Genomic DNA, 19,829 nt, shown 5'->3' with positions numbered 1-19,829 from the left:
ATTTGTTATAACTATGTTTGTTTAAAAATATACATAGACATTTATTATATGTTATAAAATAACTTTATTTGGAAATAAAAAAAATGCCTAGACTCCTACTCGCCGCCTGACCGGTACCTATTAGAACCTTGCGGACAACACAAGGCACTAAAATCTAAGCGAAGAAAAGAACCACCAATTAATAGGTTTCCATTGTCAGGACTCCATCGTTTATAGAGAAATTCGTAGCAGCCATAGGAAGAGCCTCCACAAATCTGGCCAGGTAAAACAGCTTAACTATTGAGTCGGCTGAGGAGCACATAGCTATCAAGGAAAGTCAATCGTAGGAGGCGTATTCGACCCACCACAACCACAAAATCGACCCATTACCACAAGTCTAGTCAAACTTAGAAGGCATAGCCCAAGTATGAGAAGGAAACCCATGAAAACATGGGTTGTTGCTCGTGAAAAACATTGGACTGTAAAATCTGATGATTATTATGCAACTAATTTACCTTACATTTCTAGTAATTTAGACATTAAATGTTAATGTCATGTAATGGGTAATTTCAGGACGTCAACTAATAATTTTATTAAAATAAAGGGTATTGGTACCCTTTGCTTTAATGGGTGACATAGAATATCTGTTGATTCTAATAGGCAGTTATAGTTTACACTAGAGGTGGGCACGGCCCGACTAGGCCTAAATTTGGAGGGACTGGACCTGACCTGTTTGAAAATGCAACGGGGTGGGTAATAAGATTCTGAAACTTGGAACCGGACCTAACCCGGTCCGTATAAAACTGGCCAATTCCTAAAGGTCCACGGGTCTTTTGTTTTCAATTTTACAATTTTTTTTTTCATTTTACGACTTCTGGAGATGTTCATCCACAACAATGAAGCATCCACGATGATAATCCAAGCCTAGAAACCCAATTGGTTTTATCCACTAATTAAAAAATCATGATGGCTTAAGCCGAGCTGCTTTAAGAACAAACAAATTCATAAAAGACAAAGGGTATGTTCAATGAAAACCCAAATTCTCTAAGAACCCACAAAAAAAAACGAAGGGCATTTTCAATGAAAACCTAGATGCTCTAAAGTCTAAACTCCACAACAAATTCAGAAGAAAAAAAAAACCCATCTCAGATTTCCCACCATACCTGTAGATTAATGAAAACCCAGATGGGCCAGATGCCAAATCTTGTAGAAAATTAAGATTTAAGAGGAGACACTAGAAAATTAAGAACAAAGGGCATGGTGGTCGATTTCGATTCGCATGGCGTTGACAATGGTGGTGTTTGACAATCTCGAGGAGCTGATGATAGGGGTCTTCGTCCTCTTTTCTTGGGACTGTAGAGTTCGACAATCTTGATTTCAATTTAGAAGAAGATGAGATTGTGATGAATTTCGATTTTGATTGAAGAGTTGGAAGATAGAGAAAGGGAGACAAAGACAGAATCAAGGCTTTGGTATTGAGTCGGTGAATTGTGATGGCTTTCGTGAATGAATGTGATGGCTTTTTAATCACATCTTCACTCCACTGAAAATAGTCGAGTGAAGATGTGATTAAATCTAATCCAATAATCCAATGGTAGAAACGGTTCAGGATGAGCTTTCGTTTTTCCTTATTTTTTGCTTCGCCCTGCCCTGTCCCATTTCTTTTCCAAAATATTTCGACTCGCCTCGTATCTGCCCTGATCTGCTTCGACCCACCCCCACCAGCGGGTCTAGGACCCGTTTGCCCACCCTTAGTTTACACACATTATCATACTTTCTATTCTGTTTTCACCTTGAAAATAAGTCATTTGACACACCCCGACCCAGAATGTCCACCTGGATTTCAAATCGAGTCATGTTGGCCGACACCAGGAAGGTGATGAAGCTATAAAGTGTAGTGATTAAATGTAAAACCTAAAGTGCCTAAATGTAAGAGAAACAAGTTCTCACTGATTATGATCTCATCTACAGAGATGCAAAGGCATTGAGACTAATCCAAAGAGCTGTGAGTGATGAGATCTTTCCCAGAATCGCAAACCAATAGACTGCAAAGGATGCTTGGGATGTTCTTAAGCAAGAATTCAAGGGTGATACTCAAGTCATGGTTGTGAAATTACAAGGTATTCGCCGTGATTTTGAATATGCTAGGATAAGAAATAATGAATCTCTCTCTGATTATCTAGCTAGATTATCTGGTCTTGTGAATAAGATGAAGATGTTTGGTGAAACCTTGCCGAACAAAAGACTAGTTGAGAAAATGCTAATTAGTCTAACTCCTGCATATGATCATATTGTTTCTATCATTGAGGGGACTAACAAATTAGATGAGATTAACCCAAATGAAGTTGTTGCAACATTGAAATGATTTAAGCAGAGATTGAATAAACATACTGAAGATAAGGAAGTGAGTGATAAGGCATTTAGCAGTCTTAGTATCCAAAACAAAAGTGGATCACAGACCACTGGATACAAGGGGAAGAAACCTTTCAAATTTAGAGATAAGAAGAGTGATTTAAGGCTAATGATAGGCTATAATATGCTGCCAAACCGTGGTTTAACAAGGAAAACACAAGAGAGACATGTAAAATCTGTGGGAATATAAACTACAGTGAATGCAGATTTAAAGGAAAGCCTAAGTGTCACAACTGTGGCAGATTTAATCATTTTTCCAGAGATTGCAAAAGCAAACCAGTTCAACAGGTTCAAGTGGCATAACAAATGGATAAGGAAACCTCTATGTTCTTTGCTTGTAATTTTGCTGCAATAGTCAAAAGTGAGCATGTTTGGTATATTGATAGTGGATGAAACAATCACATGACTTCACATGAGTCTATGTTGATTAATCTGGACAGAAGTATCTCAACAAGAATCAAAATAAGGAATGGATAGATTGTTCAAGCTAGTGGAAAATGAACCTTGGTGATTGAAACCAACAAGGGTACAAGACATATCAAATAAGTAATGCTTGTTCCAGGACTGGATGAAAATCTCCTAAGTGTGGGGCAAATGATGTAGCATGGCTATTTCTTATTATTTGGAGATGATCAGGTTGCAATCTTTAAAGATAGGAGCTTGGAGAGTCATGTTGTTACAATACAAATGACTGGTAATAGGTGATTCCCACTACTCATGAAGGATATGAATGGTTCTGCACTAAAAGCTAACATTAAGGGTGATGTTTGGGAATAACACAAAAGGCTGGGGCATTTTAATTTTAACAGCTTGCAACTATTGTCTGATAAGCAAATAAATACTTCTTAACTTTCATTGATGATATAACCAGAATGTGTTGAGTTTATTTTCTGAATCACAAATCAGAAGTGTTTAAAGTGTTCAAGAAATTTAAAGCCATGGTTGAACTGCAAAGTGGCTACAAAATTCTAAAGTTAAGAAGTGACAAAGGTGGAGAGTACAAATGTCATGAATTTAATCAATTCTGTGAAGATTTGGGACTTGAGAAACAGTTGACAATGCCTTATTCCCCACAACAAAATGGTGTTGCTGAGAGGAATAACAGAACCATTGTTGAAATGGCTAAGAGTATGCTTCATGACAAGCATTTGCCCTATGAGTTCTTAGGAAAAGCTGTTAACACAGCTGTGTACTTCCTCAATAGGTGTCCAACTAAGGCTGTGGAATACAAAACTCCATTTGAAGCTTTCAGTGGTAGGAAGCCAGGTATCTAACATTTAAAAGTGTTTGGGTGTATCTATTATGGTCACATACCTAGACAATTAAGACAGAAACATGATGAATCCTCTATGAAAGGAATATTTGTTGGATGTGGGAAAATGGAGAAAGGTTATAGGATCTACAATTTGAGTACCAAGAAGATCTTTCTGTCAATGAGTGTTGTATTTAATGAGAAGGGTACTTGGAATTGGAATACGGAAAATTGTGATAAGCTATCATTTCCTATTAACTTCAATCTACCTGAGATTGAACATGGCATTCAACTAGAAGGGAGCAAGTGTGTAACACATGAATTCACTGATTTTCAAACTGAGAGTGGTGAGTTAAGTACAATTAAAGCCACACCAGTCAAAAAGATATCACTAAGTGAAATTTATGCTAGATGCAATGTAAGCATGATTGAACCAAAGAATTTCACTGATGCTGCAACTGGTGTAGCTTGAAAGAAAGCAATGGATGCTGAAATTGAGATGATAAAGAAAAACAAGACTTGAGAATTAGTTGATAAACCATCAAGCAAACCTATTGTTGGAATGAAGTGGATATACAAGACCAAATTGAATCTGGATGGGACAATTCAAAAGGACAAAGCAAGACTTGTTGCCAAGGGTTATACATAGAAACCCGGTATTGATTTCAATGAAACATTTGCTCCCGTTGCAAGATTGGATACCATAAGACCTCCATAGCCTTAGCAGCTTAAAAAAAGTGGAAGCTATTTAAACTTGATTTGAAATCAGCTTTTCTTAATGAAGTGTTGCAAGAGGAGGTTTACATTGATCAACCTGAGAGATTTTTTATGCAGGGTGCAGAAGACAAAGTCTATAAATTGAATAAGGATATATATGGGTTAAAGCAATTGAGACTCATTTGCACAACTGTGGATTCACCAGAAGTCCAAGTGAAACAACCTTGTATATGAAGTCAAGGGGAGAAAGTGAATGGATCATTGTCTCTATCTATGTAGATGACATTATCTACACAGGTAGCAACACTGAGTTGCTAGAAGATTTCAAGGCTGACATGATGAACATATATGAAATGACATATTTGGGACTGCTATATCACTTCATTGGCATGGGAATTCTTCAATATGAATCTGGGATCTTCATTAACCAAAGAAAATGTGCAATCAGCTTACAGCAGAAATTTGGATTGAAAGACTGCAAACCTGTTAGCATTCCACTGGTGATGAGTGACAAACTTAAGAAAGATGATGAATGTGAGAAAACATATGAGAATGTATATAGGCAATTGGTTGGGAAATTGTACTTAACTGTAACAAGACCAGACATTATGTTTACAGCTAGCTTACTTGCTAGATTTATGCATGGATCTTCAAATAAGCATTTGAGAGTAGCGAAGAGGGTTCTCATATATATACAAGGCACATTGGACTATGAGATTGAGTATGAGAAAGGCAAAGAATCAATTCTCATAGGCTATTGTGACACTGATTAGAGTGAGGGATGAAACTGATATGAGAAGCACATCTGGATATGTTTTCTCATTTAGAAGTGGGGTTTTCTTTTGGGCCTCCGTTAAACAACATAGTGTAGCTGTGTCAACAGCTCAAGTTGAGTACATGAGTGCAACTTAAGCAACCACTCAAGCTGTGTGGTTGAGGTTTTTGCTTTAATATTTTAGAGAATAACAAAATGAAGCTACTCATTTTTATTGTGACAATACATCTGCCATTGCTATGATAAGATATCCAGTGTTTCATCAGAGAACAAAGCACATTGGAAGAAGGTATCATTAAATTCGAGAAACATTGCAGTTAAACATCATCAAGCTAATCTATTGCAAATTAGAAGATCAACTTGCTGATATTTTCACCAAGGCACTTCCTAAAGATCGATTCTGCATACTCAGAGATAAGCTTGGAGTTAAACCAGCTGCCAGCTTAAAAAGGAATGTTGGTGGATAAGCATGGCAGCTAGATTCCAGGTGCATTGCAGCTAAAGAGAGGAAGAAGAAGTTGAAGGTCGAAACACCTAAGTGTTAGCGTAGTTGGTATTCAAATAATGAAATGAACTGATAAGATTAAAACATCTCAATGGTGTGTATCTTGCCATGTGTTTAGTTTGTTTAAAGTTAAGTGAAAAAATGTGGGTGCATGTGATCATAGTCACAGTGCAAGTGTGTGTGTGTGTGTGAGGGTAGCAACGGCTATAAACCCCTTATTGTATGCTGACTTTTGTGGATCAAATCCAATGTAGATTCGAGGAGTAACGAACTCCATTTCTCTCGAAAGTTCATCTTTGTTATTTCTTCTTCAAATCCATTTTCAATTACTTGTTGAATTGATTACAAATTGATTGAGAATTTAGCTCAAAAGTAGCTCAAACACAACATCCTTCACAATTCGTTTCCACCTTTAGCTTCTGCCGAAAATTCGCAATTTGTTTGAGCTCTTCATCGAGTTCTTTGGGGGTTGTAATCTTAGAGGACGGGCCTTATTCTCTCCTTCCCAATATTGAGGTGTCCAAGTTACTTTCACTCTATTGATCATCAACCATATCATCACAGCCCTTTCTTATTTCGTTGGCGAGCCTTCGGTGGATTACTTCATTAATGTGAAGTCGATTAAGATCAACCAAAAGGTTGGTGCTTTGAATACTTCATTGCTAGCCATTGACAATAAAGGGTATGGCGGCACGAAGATTAGCACGGTGAATCCTTACACGGTTTTGGAGACCTCAATCTACAACACCATGGTGAATACATTTATGAAAGAAGTTGCTAACATCCCAAAAGTGAAACCAATAACGCCTTTCGGAGCATGCTTCAGTTTGAAGAACATTGGTGTTACGAGGGTTGGGCTTGCAGTGCCTTAAATTGATCTCGTGTTACAAAGCGAGAGTGTGTATTGGACAATGTTCGGAGCAAATTCAATGGTATATATGAGCAATGATGTCTTATGTTTAGGGTTTGTGGATGGAGGTAAGAGGCCAAAGACTTCTATTGTGATTGGAGGGCACCAATTGGAGGACAATCTTCTACAGTTTGATCTGGCTACTTCTAGGCTTGGGTTCAGTTCCTCACTTTTGTTTAGACGTACAACTTGTGTGAACTTCAACTTCACTTCTAATGCTTAAGAGTTAGAGGACATTATTTGGTTGATGATTCAATAATTATTATTTGGAATTAATTTTTGTTTTTACATGGTGAATAAAAATGGTTGTTTTGATTATTAATGGTTTTGATGTAACCTTTCACTAATGACATTTTATGAGGAAACTTCATGTGAACCGTCTTCGGAATTTCACTATTGACTACGTATTTTTGTTATTAAATTTCGTATTTTAGGTTACATTTTTTTTTTGTTAATTTTTAATTCCGTAAATTTTAGGAATTTAATCGAATAGTTATCGGGTTTGAATTTTCGTAACTAATCTTTAAAATTTGTTGACCTTTCAAGGTCACAATTAATGTTTTCGAATAGATCTCGAAACCACAAACAAATAGGCGAAAGCCGTTTGGGAATACGAGTTTTAACAGTATAGTTACGGACATTTTGAAGTCATTTTACAAAACTATAGATTTTAAATTAATTAAAACTCCCACCATGTGGGAATGGTAACCAATCAAAGGTGAGGACACGCCCAATCAGGTACAAGAGAGAAAGGACCAATCAGGAAGAAAGAGAAATGACTTTCCCTTCCCGTCGACCCGTGTACCCGTGGCCAACCTGGTTTGATTCTGGCAATTTTCGCCATTTTTTCCATTGAAATTCAAACATCCACCACTTGCAACCTCTTCCACAACCTCCCATCTACCATTCTCGACCAAGATCTAAGGGTTTTAGGTCTAAATTCACGAGGAGCTTCACCAGAGCACTGAAGGTACTCAACGGTGATTCTGCCATTTTGACGAGTTGCCCCACTTACCACCACCCTTAATCAACTCCCCTTAGGCCCAGAAACAAGACCTAACCAGTTGTAGGGGCGTCGGAACACTAGGGAAGGAGAATCGAAACTCACCCATTCTAGGGTTTTTGACGGGTGCGAGCCAGTTTAGGGCTTTTTGGCCAAATTGGACTTGGTCACAGTTATAAAACTTGCTCTCTTCATTCTGCTAAAATTGGTAATTTTTGGAAATAGTTGAATTTTCCAACGTTGCATGGGCCAAAACCCCACCTGACCTTCCTAAGCTAATTTGGATGCCCTAATTCCATACGTGACGTCCAATTGATGAAATCTCATCGTGTGACTATAATTTTGATAGAGACTGCCACTTGGTCATTATATGAATTGACGATCCGACCATTAGATTGGCACCAAACTTAAATATGTAATAGTACATAATATTTAAGTACATTAGGAACTTACAGATCGGGAATCCGTGGTACGGATATTCCCAAATTTGATTTCTAAGTTGTAAAATCAAATGTTGACTGCCACTTGAATTTGTGATTGACGGAGATCCAACCGTTGGATCGTAATGAAATTTTAGTATGTTGCTTTATGAGTAATGAAGACTTTAGGAAGTTACAGATCCAAAATTCGATGTGCGGATCTTCCATATTGAATTGCTAGGGTTGTAGACCCGACGATTGACCTTTGACCCACAGATGACTTTTGGTCAATGGATCTCGAATTCATCTAGCATGTCCTAGATGACGTGTACAAGCTACGATTATGTGTTCTATTGATAAAATCCTAAGACGTGATTTCATATTGTTTTAGGAGACGATCGTTCGTGATGCCTCGATATTTGTGCTAGGGAGTAGTAGTGCGGAATCCAGGTGAATGACTTTAATATATGTGATATGGTTATTACCCTGTTTTCGTATTTAGTATCCTTTATGGATATGACTTGGTTTTATAAATGTGTTGTATATTAAAAATGTGATTTTTAATAATTAGCCATTGATCTATTATTATGAAATGCGATCTGACTTGTGTGTTGGAAATGTTTGTGAAATGTTATTTGAAATGCATGTTGGATTGTCTGTTAAGTGTGAGGGCTAGCAGTCGACTGTTAACCCATTGTCATGGGGATTCGTTGCTTCGATATCGCTTTATTTCTCACTTCGTTGATCCTTTCCAAATTTAGCATTTGTGCTTGTTTCACATCCCATTTCATTGATTCATTTCTCGTTTCGTTAACTTTTCTAAATTGTGTAATTTGTGCTTTGTTTCATTTCTTGTTTCGTTAAGCCTTTTTAATTGAGTAACTTGGTTCATGTTTGTTTCTTCGAGTCGTTGATATGTCTTTTGGCTTTCCGCTCGGTTTCGTTGAGTAATCCGGAACTGGGTTTCCGTTGGGGTACCATTGAGTGGTCTGGTTCCCTACTCCGTCTGAATTCCGTTGAGAGGTCCAAAATCCCTTGTGATTCGTAATTCCGTTGAATGGTCCTGAATCGTAGCCTGCCGTAGATTCCTTGAGTGGTCCGATATCCATTGTACTCCATGATTCCGTTGAGTGGTCTGGAATCATATCCACTCGGATTCCGTTGAGAGGTCCGGAATGCCTTCTACTCCGCGATTCCGTTGAGTGGTCCAGAATCATATCCTGGTTTGGATTCCGTTAAGTGGTCCAAAATCCCGCTTGGTATTTTGGTTCCGTTTAATGGTCCGGAAGCCGATGTTGTTGGATTTCGTTGAGCCGTCTGAAATCTCATTTTCAGAGACGTAGGCTTCGGCCGGACTGTGTCTCTCTAGCCCTGCATTTGGCGTATTGCATGAGTTATTGATTAATAACCTTTTGTTTGATTTTAGACGGGCCGATGGATGTTTATGTCACTCATTCGATATTTTCAATGGTTTATTTATGATATTATTAACGGTAAAAGACTGTTTACTACCCCTCATATTTCATGGTTTTCAACATTTAGTACATCAAGTTTTTTTCGTCCTAGAGTCATACCTAAAGTGTTCATTTTGGGACAGTCTTATACATCCGTTAGTCAAACTGTTAATTCTCCCGTTAAGTGATGATGTGGCGCCCATGTGGACAATGACTAGGCGCCACGTGTCATTAAAAATATTAAAATAATTAATTAAAAAAAAAAGAATTTCCTTAGATCCCTTTTGTCTTCCCCATCCCAACTTCTTTCTCTTCTCCATCTGCACCTCTACACATCTGCACATCCATCCATCATTCCCCTTCCCTAAACTCAAACTCTGAAACACATAATCCATGGAAGATCGGAGATTCCTACGTTTTTTCTCCCTTTCCCTCTGCATAGGTCTAGTCCTCCTCTGCACAACAAACTCTGCCTGGTGCATAGGCATAGTACGTCTCCGACCTCCTCGACTGCATAACAAACTTCACCTGGTGCTCCTCCAAAAACCGTATCCAATCTAAACCCCTTATCCCAACGCGGCACCTCAAAGACCACAGCTCTGACACCCCCCACCACCCTCTCGATCCCCTCACCATCCAAGAACTCAACGCTGTCCGCACCATCCTCAACTCCCACGTGCTCTTCACCTCCACCTCGTCATACGCGCTCCACTCTGTCGAGCTCCAGGAACCCAACAAGTCCCTCATCCTTATGGCCTCTGAGCTCGCTCAAAGACCACCTGTCAGAAAACAACCCAGAACGGCGGCTCTTGAATTTTTGTGAAGATCCATCTGAAATTAAAGAAAGCAGAAATTTTGGGGTCGGAATCAAAATTGAAAACAACCCAAAGACTCAATTTTTGGATTTTGGATTGGTGGTCCCGAAATTTGAAGCTTCTAAGATCTGGATTATTAGGACGCAGTAGGGAAATGAGCTGGTTCTTTTGGGAGAAACGATTCTTGGATTGGATTCTGGGGATTTAGAGAGGTGGGTTTTGTGTGGAATTCATTGGCGAGTTGGGTGGAAAAAGAACAAGGAGGTCGGCGAGGTATGAGGGAAAGGCATGTGTAGAGAGAGAGGGAATGAAAAGGAAAGGAAGAAGAAAGACGAAGTACAACTGCAAAGTAAGACGGCAAAGAGACGTCAAAAGACTTGGACCGAGAGAGTTGCGCGTTTTTTGGGGAAAAATGGATGTGCAGACGTGCAGACGTGCAGAGGGATCTGGGGAGTGAGAGCGAAGAGTGAGAGAGAGAGCGGAGAGTGAGGGTGAGCGAATGTGCAGAGGTGCAAGGGGAGAATGGAAGGGGATCGGGGTGAGGAAGACAAAGGGGATCTGGGGAAATTTATTTTTTTATTTCTTTATTTATTTACTTTTACTTAATTAATTATTTTAATATTTTAATGACACGTGGCGCCCAATCATTGTCCACATGGGCGCCACGTCATCACTTAACAGGAGAATTAACAGTTTGACTAATGGATGTATAAGACTGTCCCAAAATTAACACTTTGGGTATGACTTTGGGACGAAAAAAACTTGATGTACTAAATGTTGAAAACCACGAAAAATGAGGGTAGTAAACAGTCTTTTACCCTATTATTAAGTATGATTATATATATTCGATGTTTATAAACCGTGATCGATGGATGGTTTTTAATATTATCACATACATTGCGTTATTGTCATTCTGTTTGGGCCCAAAATAATATTATTGGGCCGAGCGTAGGTTCATGTTCAGCCCAAGGCTTTTCCAAACATACTATGGGTCATCCAATGGTCTTAAGTCGCTCAATCAGGTCGGTCGAGTCCTATTGCAAGAAGGATTGGACTGGATAAGAGCGAGTGGGTCGAGTCCTAGTATGAAAATGAGTTTTGATGGAATAAGGATGTTGAGATTTTAGAAGTGAATGCGGCCGGGTAAAGAGTTTGGTTCAAAGTCCTAATGGAGGTAGGATTGGGCGAGACATGGTTAGATTAGGATAAAGAATCCTAATCCAGGTATAGTTCTGGTTCAGCTATGATAAGGTTGGGTCCTATAAATACAAGATGATATACGGCGAGAAGGCCCCCCTCCAATTCAACATACAAACTGCCCTGGGCAAACCCTCGCTCTACGCGAAACCTCTCAAACATCTTGAGATTTTTATTTTCTTTTTCGCCAACATATCTTCAATTTGGATAAACAGCACTGTTGCTGTAGAATCAACTGACCGCAGAGCACTTTCAGTTTGGATAAACAACACTGAGTCGAGACCGACTGGTTATCTATCCAAGTCTCGGCCAAGAAGGATTTTCAAGTTCTTATTGGCAAAGGCTATCTCATTAGCCTTCTCGACGAAGTGAGGTGTTACAAGTTACTAGGCTCGACATTTTGAACACCGAGTTGTTTTATGATTGGATACTCGCAAGTGGGATTTAGAGTTAGACATTCTAATGGCCAAACTACATTTACGATTAAGACGTACATTTGTTTTGAGTACTTATGCCCATATAGTTTGGTGTCAATTCAACATGCTTATACTCTACGAATAAAACCGAATCTGGCACCGACGATTCGTGTACTTCACAGAACTAGCAGCCTTGTCTTCAGGCTCTAGAACCCAAAGGTCGAGACTCGTTCCTTCCTCGGCCGCAGTCGCAAGATTAAGAAGTCAGCAGCTCGCCTAATGCCACATAACAAATTTTACTCCCCGACTGAGCTCGGTTAACGAGTTAGCATGCCCCACACACAACCGAATGACATAGTTAGCTCATTAGTTACTCAGCTTGCGTGTCACGTAGGCTTAGTAGTTTTTAAGGTCAACATTTTGACACATCCAGTAGGACTCAGTGCTAAAACTACGAAGTTCATGCTCGTCAAAACACGATCGGTTAAAAAAATTAGTCATGGGAAAGTCAACAACCAACCTTGCGATCCAGAATCTAGGACAAGAGGACTTGTCGCAGGCTTAGAATCTTCCTCTAGCCAGGGCATGTGAGGCCATAAGCGCGACGCTCCGGGAAAAGGAAATTAGCCTTATCGGCCAACCTCATAATGCAAAAGCCCCTAACAAAAACAGAGGCGTTTTAATAGAAGATTGCGATGAGGATGGTGGCGAAGGTTTTGATTCACCGACTAGGTTTTTTCTTTGGAGAAGACTCGAAGAGCAATCTCAGGTTTTCAGTCGAGAAGTAAGAAGCATACTTGATGAAATACACAATAATGGCGAGGCACACAACAAAATGCTCGAACTATTGGTTAGTAAAGTTTACGACAGCGTATCCTCCGACAGTTTCGGCAACTTCCACCTAAAGGTAATTCGGTATCAACGCTACAGGCCGAGACAGGATCTGCTCAGCTCAAAATGATTGACTTGGAAAAAAGAGAAGGATTAAGTAGCAAATCAGACGGACTCGACCAGAGAGTAGAAATAGCCTCTGTCGATGTGACCGAGGTCCAAAGAATGATTGATTCGGCCTTGAAAAAGAGGCCGAAGTTCCCAAAGTTCATCCATCCGTACCTAGCTTATGTCGAGAAGTTTGAATATCCTAAAGGTTTTAAAATCCTAGATTTCAACCTTTTTGTCGGCGAATCGCCCTTGTCTTCGTTAGAACATATGGCTCGGTTCACTGCGCATTGCGGAGATGTTAATAGTGACTTCCACAAACTGCAACTATTCAACTTCTCACTAACAGGTTTAACATTTGCTTAGTACATCAACCTCCCTTCTAATTCCATCCAAAGTTGGGAGGAACTGGGCAAAAAGTTTCATGAACAATTCTACTGGCCGGGGATGGAGATGTCAGTTTCATCACTGGCTAGGATGGCTCAAGCCTCCGATGAGTCACCAATAGAAAACATAACGAGGTTCAAGTCGGCTAAAAATTGGTGCCGACTACCTCTCCCTAAAGTTGAATTCGTTAAAATCGCTCTAAACGGCTTAGATGTGGAATATAAAAAGAAATTCTTGAGGGCAAACTTCTGAGATATGTACGAACTGGCCCAACATGTCGAGCAATATGATTATTTGCTCTGAGAAGAAAAGATTTCGAAGTCCTCATTCCGGGGAACGATTTACAAAAATCCCACGGTTAGCTACGCATCGGCCGAATGCGAGGATTTCCAATACGTCAGTGTGGACACGGCCGAGATAATGATAGATAAATCGTACGTTTACAAGGCATTAGCTCAAATTAATTCCAAGAATGCCAAAACCCACTCGGCCTCTGAAGAGACAATTAAAACATCAAGTGTTTACACTTTTGATAACACCAAGGCTGATGCAATTTTCGATCTATTGTTACTGGCAAAGATCATCAAACTTCAGCCAGGACATAACATTCCTAAGGCTGAAGAGTTGAAAGGAAAAACGTATTTCAAGTACCATAACTCGAATAAGCATGCCAAACAACTGCGTTATGTTCCGTGATGCTATTCAAAATTGGATTGATAAAGGCATGCTAAAATTCCATGAAAAACAGATGATTGTCGATGTTGATCCCTTCCCTTCGGCGACAATTGGCATGGTAGATGCTCATTTGCCCAAAGCAAAGGGAAAGGGAAGGCTGAGCTCATTCCAATACAATAAATCCCAAAGCAGAACTCTCGGCTATGACTCAAGATTGATTTATTTTCCAACAAACCACCCACAGAGTTATCAGGGTCGGCCATAGTCGATTCTATGTCAGACTCCAGTACAAAAAAAAATTGAAGGACCAATGGTTTTGTACACCAGTTGTAAGGTACACGTCGTTCTAACCAAACCAAATGAGGATGTTGCAAAGCATGATACCATACTCGATAACCCAGAGGACGACGACCAGGACTCGATAAGTCCTTCAATCCTCGACAATATGGAAATCAGCATGGTCCATGTCCTACCAGCTAAATTTCAACCAATTACACACCAATCAAATTCCTTGGATGGGGATGTGGTTGCCGAGGAAGCAACACAAGTCGATTTCATCACTACTGAAGAAGATGAGCAAGCGAGTAAAGCCAACAAACTTAAAACAGCCATGGCCGTACTGTTTCCCGCTCTTCTTCGGTTAATCATTAACATTTGAAGCCGTTATATGTCATAGCTCACATTGAAGGTTATCCAATCTCCAAAATCTTCGTCGATTGTAGGGCTACGGTCAATATCATGCCCATATCTATCATGAAGGCACTACGACGATCTAACAACAAACTCATTCCATCAGGAATAACCATGAGTAGTTTTGTCGACGACAAGTCTCAAACCAAATGAGTGCTTCATTTGGAGGTAAATGTTGCAGGTTGCAATTATATGACCGTATTCTTTATCGTCGACTCTAAGACCAAGTATAATGCATTGCTCGATCGGGATTGGATCCATCAAACAAATTGCATTCCCTTTTCATTATATTAGGTTCTCACTTTTTAGGACGGCAAATCCGTTATGGTGCATCTGACCGACAATCAACCGTTTGAAGCCAATATGATTCAAGCACGGTATTACGATGATCACGTCAGCTATATTACCCTACAAGGTTTGAAAGAGGAATGACGACCAACTCGAATTTCGGTATAGAAAGCAATCGAGGTAGGCGCTGAGACTGTCCATCAAGATTCGACGAGGCTTAGGTTGGCCAATCTGATCGTAGATACTGATGTTTGAATACCGCCAGGACAGATGTTGGGCCGTGGTTTCATCTAGCATGGAACAACTGTTGGCCCATTAGTATGTTATTTCCAAACAACCAAATTCGGGCATAAACTTAGTCGAATTTTTGGTCGAATGAGACAACAGCCCAGTACTTTCACTCGACAAAGTTCAGGCTGCACCAGCCAAGCTCGAGGATAATTAACCTCAAGTCAAGGATCATTTAGAGGAAATAAATGTTGGAACAACCGAAGACCCACAACCTTTATTCATTAGTACTTTATTACCCCAACATGTGAAAACCGGGCTTTGTAATTTGCTTAAAGAATTTAAGGATTTTTTTGCTTTGAGTTACCATGAGATGCCTGGTTTGGTTCAAACGCTGGTTGAACATGAATTACACATCAAACCTGGGTGTAAACCATTCCACAAACCACGTAAACGATTCTCAATCGAAGTACAACTTGGCATAAAAGATGAACTTGTTCGACTTTTAAAAGCTGGGTTTATTCAGATGGCTCAATACATCGAATGGTTGGCAAATATCATCCCAGTATTAAAGAAAAGTGGTGCCTTATGTATCTGTATTGATTTTCAAAATTTGAACCTGGCAACTCCTAAAGATGAATATCCAATGCCAATTTCAGATTTGTTAATCGACGCGGCAGCAAATCATAAGATCTTATTGTTTATGGATGGACATGCTGGTTATAATCAGATTTTCATTGCTAAGGTCAATGTCCATAAGACCACTTTTCGTTGTCTGGGGGCACTCGGCACATCGTCAAGCCATTTAGCCTCAAGAACACCAGTGCCACATACCAACGAGCTATGAATACTATATTCCATGATTTAATGGGTACCACCGTCGAAGTTTACATTGACGATGTTGTAATCAAATCAGAACTTCGGCAGACACATTTAGATGATCTCTGATAGGCCTTCCTGCATATGCGCCAACACAACCTTTAAATGAATCCTGCCAAATATGCTTTCGGCGTATCAGCCGGCAATTTTTTAGGATTCCTTGTACATCATCGTGGTATTAAGGTGGACAAAAATAAGGCACGAGTAATCATCAACACTCTACCCCCGACTACCAAGAAACAACTACAGTCATTGCTTAGCAAGATTAACTTTCTCCGCCGATTCATTGCCAACTTGGCGGGAAAAATGAAAGCCTTCTCCACGCTCTTGAAACTTAAGGATAATGACACATTTGAATGGCGTGCCGAACACCAATAGGCATTTACACAAATCAAGGCCTCCATCACAACTCCACCCATCTTTGTCCCACCACGAAGTGGCAGACCTTTCAAGCTATACATCTCTGTGGTCGAGGAGTCCATCGGATGCCTTCTTGCACAAGACAATGATGTTGGGCGAGAATAGGCCATTTTTATCTTGGCCGACATCTCAACCCACCAGAGATTAATTACTCCGCCGTCGAAAAGCTCTGCCTAACCTTATTTTTCACTGCATCAAAACTCAGGCATTACATTCTCCCGTCGGTCACTCAGGTCATCGCCCAGACCGTTGTCATTTGTTACATGCTTACTCAGCCGATAGTAAAAGGTTGAATTGGAAAGTGGACAATGGCGCTGTCTGAATTCAGTTTGCAATATGTGCCCCAGAAAGTTGTCAAAGGCCAAGCGTTGGTCGATTTCTTGGCCCAACATCCCTTACCATACGGTTTTGGGGGCAATGACGTGGAAATCGGCATGGTGGAAACACGTGACAATTACTGGACGATGTACTTTGATAGTTTTAGTACTTCAATCTTGGCTGGCGTTGAGATCGATATTCAATCCCCAAATCACAACCGCTGGTATATTTCTCGCAAGCTCGATTTCAATTGCACAAATAATCAGATTGAATACGAAGCCCTCATCATCGATCTTGGTGTCCTTTACGATTTACGACAGCTTGTGTCCTTATTCTCGATGATTCTGAACTTGTGATTAACCAACTTAATGGGACTTTTCGTTGCATGAGTTGTATTATGGCGCACTATCACATGGTTGTCAGCTATTTAGCCAAGTCTTTTGACGGTGTTACCTTCAAACACATTTTATAAGTTCGAAACATTGACGCAGACGAATTAGTTTAAATAGTCTTAGGAGCAAATCTCCTAGAGGGCAAACTAGGCCGAGAAATACCTGTGTCACGATGAGCATACCCAGCCTTAGTTAATCAGCAAGTTCTCCAACGCGATTGCGCTATCCGTACACGAGTCATGTCTTTACCTTCATTGTTAGAATGGAAATACCCTATAGAGGTTTGTGCAGTCGAAGCAATGCCAGATGACTGAAGAAAGTCAATTATACAATATCTTGACAATCCCAATGGCAAACACGACCGTAAGACAAGGTTTCACGCCACAAATTATGTAATGTACCAAAATGAATTATACCGAAAGGGTGAAGACAACCTATTACTGTTATGCCTCGGCCTTCAGAAGGCTGCTCAAGTAATCGCACAGGTTCATGAAGGTATTTGCGGGGCTCATCAGTCTGGATGAAATATACGATGGTTGCTTCGTTGACACGGTTATTTATGGCCGATTATATTGAAGGATTGTATTGAGTTTGCACGAGGATCTATACAATGTCAAATTCATGGATCTATACAAAGAGCTCGGTCGAATCACTCCATTCGGTCACCAAACCAGGGCCATTCAGAAGATAGGCCATAGATGTAATCGGCAAAATTGCACCATCTTCCGGGTCAGCAAAGCATGCGTGGATACTCGTCATAACAGATTACTTCACCAAATGGGTCGAAGCCAGGTCATATATCAAGTTAACGTCTAAAAAAGTCTATAACTTTGTACAAGAAAACATCGTGACTAGATTCAGTGTACCAGAAACAATCATAACAGATAATGGAACGATCTTTACATCCGACAAGTTTAAAGAGTATACGGCAAAACTAAAAATTCGACTTGAGCAGTCTACGCCGTATTACCCATAGGCGAAGGGACAGACCGAAGCAAGTAATAAGGTTTTGATTGGTATTCTAAAAAAAATGGTAAAGGAAAGGCCCAGTATGTGGCATTTAAAGTTAAGCGAAGCGTTATGGGCTTATCGAATTTCATTCCGATCAGCTACCGGAACGACTCCATACGCGTTAACTTACGAACACGATGCGATATTACCGGTCAAGCTGAGTATAAACTCATTACGGGTGATTGAACAAAGTAGTTTGTTCAGTGCTGAGTACGGTCATACCATGAGACAAGAGTTAGAAGATTTGGAAGAAATTTGGCTTGACGCTTATAATTTATTGGTGGGGTAGAAGAAGATTGCCGAGCGAGCCTATAATCAACGAGTCAAACAAAAAACATTCGAAGAGGGAGAGTTGGTTTGGCAAACTGTGTTGCCCGCAAGGATTAAAGACCCCAGGTTCAGCAAATGGTCACCGAATTAGGAATGACCATTCATCGTTTATAAAGTTCTTGGTAAGGGGGTATACCACCTTAAGGATCAGAATGGTTTAATTCACAAATTGCCGATTAACGGAAAATTTTTAAAGAAATACTATCCAGTCACTTGGAAGATGCAAGAATAAAAGATCATTTCATTAATTTTGTAAAAAGGGCGTACAAGTAAAGTTACAGAATATTCCTAAGGCCAAATTCCTAAGGGGTCGAAGGAAGAAAGGCTTCAATAACGGCCTTTAGTTCTAGCCACCTTACTTCACCCATTGTGACCTCGTCCTTTTATTAACCTGAAGTTGCTGGATCTGCTTCACGCCAGCCGCGAAGTCTGTTAGTCGAGCTTTATTCACTTCAAAATCTTTTTCGAGTTTTGAAGCAACAGCAGACCTTTGCCGTTGAAGTTTGGCAATTTGACGTTCCAGTTCGGCAATTTGATGATCAAAGTCGGCCAGCCATGTTTTCTTTGATTTGATGGCCTCGACCTTTAGCTGAGTGGCTTCATAAGCAATCTTTGCAACCTTTAGGCCGTCCTGAGCCCGGAAAGCTCGTTCAAAAATAGTAAAGTACTACCGAGTCCACTCTAGAAGATCAGATAGGTGAACAAAATTTTCAGTGCTCAGCATACCACCGACTGCAAGATCATTCAGGCACTCTCCTATGGAGTTAAAGCCTTTGTATTGAAGGACTTGTGAGGCAGAAAGGGATAGGAGCTCCTACAACTTGGCGAAGGCATTAGATTCGGTCGTAGTCTCAGAAGGCTTAGCCAATGCGGTAGAAGGTATTCAAGAGTAAAGCGTCAAGCTATACCTCCCATGAAGGCTGAACAGGTAAAGATTTTAGGCAAAAGGAAAATTGTAAAGAATATAACAGAGGGAATTTGTTTTAGACCTGCCGAGAGAAAACTTTGGCCATGTCCCCTGGTTCATTGCTCAAACCTGGAAAGCTTAATGGCCGAGCCCAATGTTTAAGACTGCTTCTCAATTCACCCGGTCGATAGAGGTTATCTACGTTCGACGGCCACTGAGGTGGCCAAAAAATATAGATAACACCCTTCAACGCATAGAATTTTCGATGAAATGAATAATCGGGCACCTAACATTTAATATTTTTCTCGGTTCAGAATTGTTATAGTAAAACTAACAAGAGAAAATGGATCGAGCTTTACAAAAGCCGAAGTGACTTCTTATGGAGGAACACCAAAGTCTTGATCATGAGGATGGATTGGTGTCTCCGCCATTGCTTCAGGCTCAACAAGAGGCATTTTCCCATGATTTGCTATAAGAAGATCGACATGGTCAGTCGCCTCAACCACATGAG

The 19,829-nt window shown here is 40.2% G+C and overlaps 1 pseudogene; it reads left to right on the top strand.

Moving 5' to 3' along the window:
- Positions 1 to 3,329: 3,329 nt before the first annotated feature.
- On the top strand, positions 3,330 to 6,773 carry LOC139190411 (probable aspartic proteinase GIP2; annotated as a pseudogene).
- The last annotated feature ends 13,056 nt before the right edge of the window (positions 6,774 to 19,829 follow it).

This window comes from Malus domestica, chromosome 13, assembly GCF_042453785.1.
Source record: "Malus domestica chromosome 13, GDT2T_hap1".
Taxonomy (NCBI): domain Eukaryota; kingdom Viridiplantae; phylum Streptophyta; class Magnoliopsida; order Rosales; family Rosaceae; genus Malus; species Malus domestica.
This window is presented reverse-complemented; position numbering and strand designations above follow the sequence as displayed.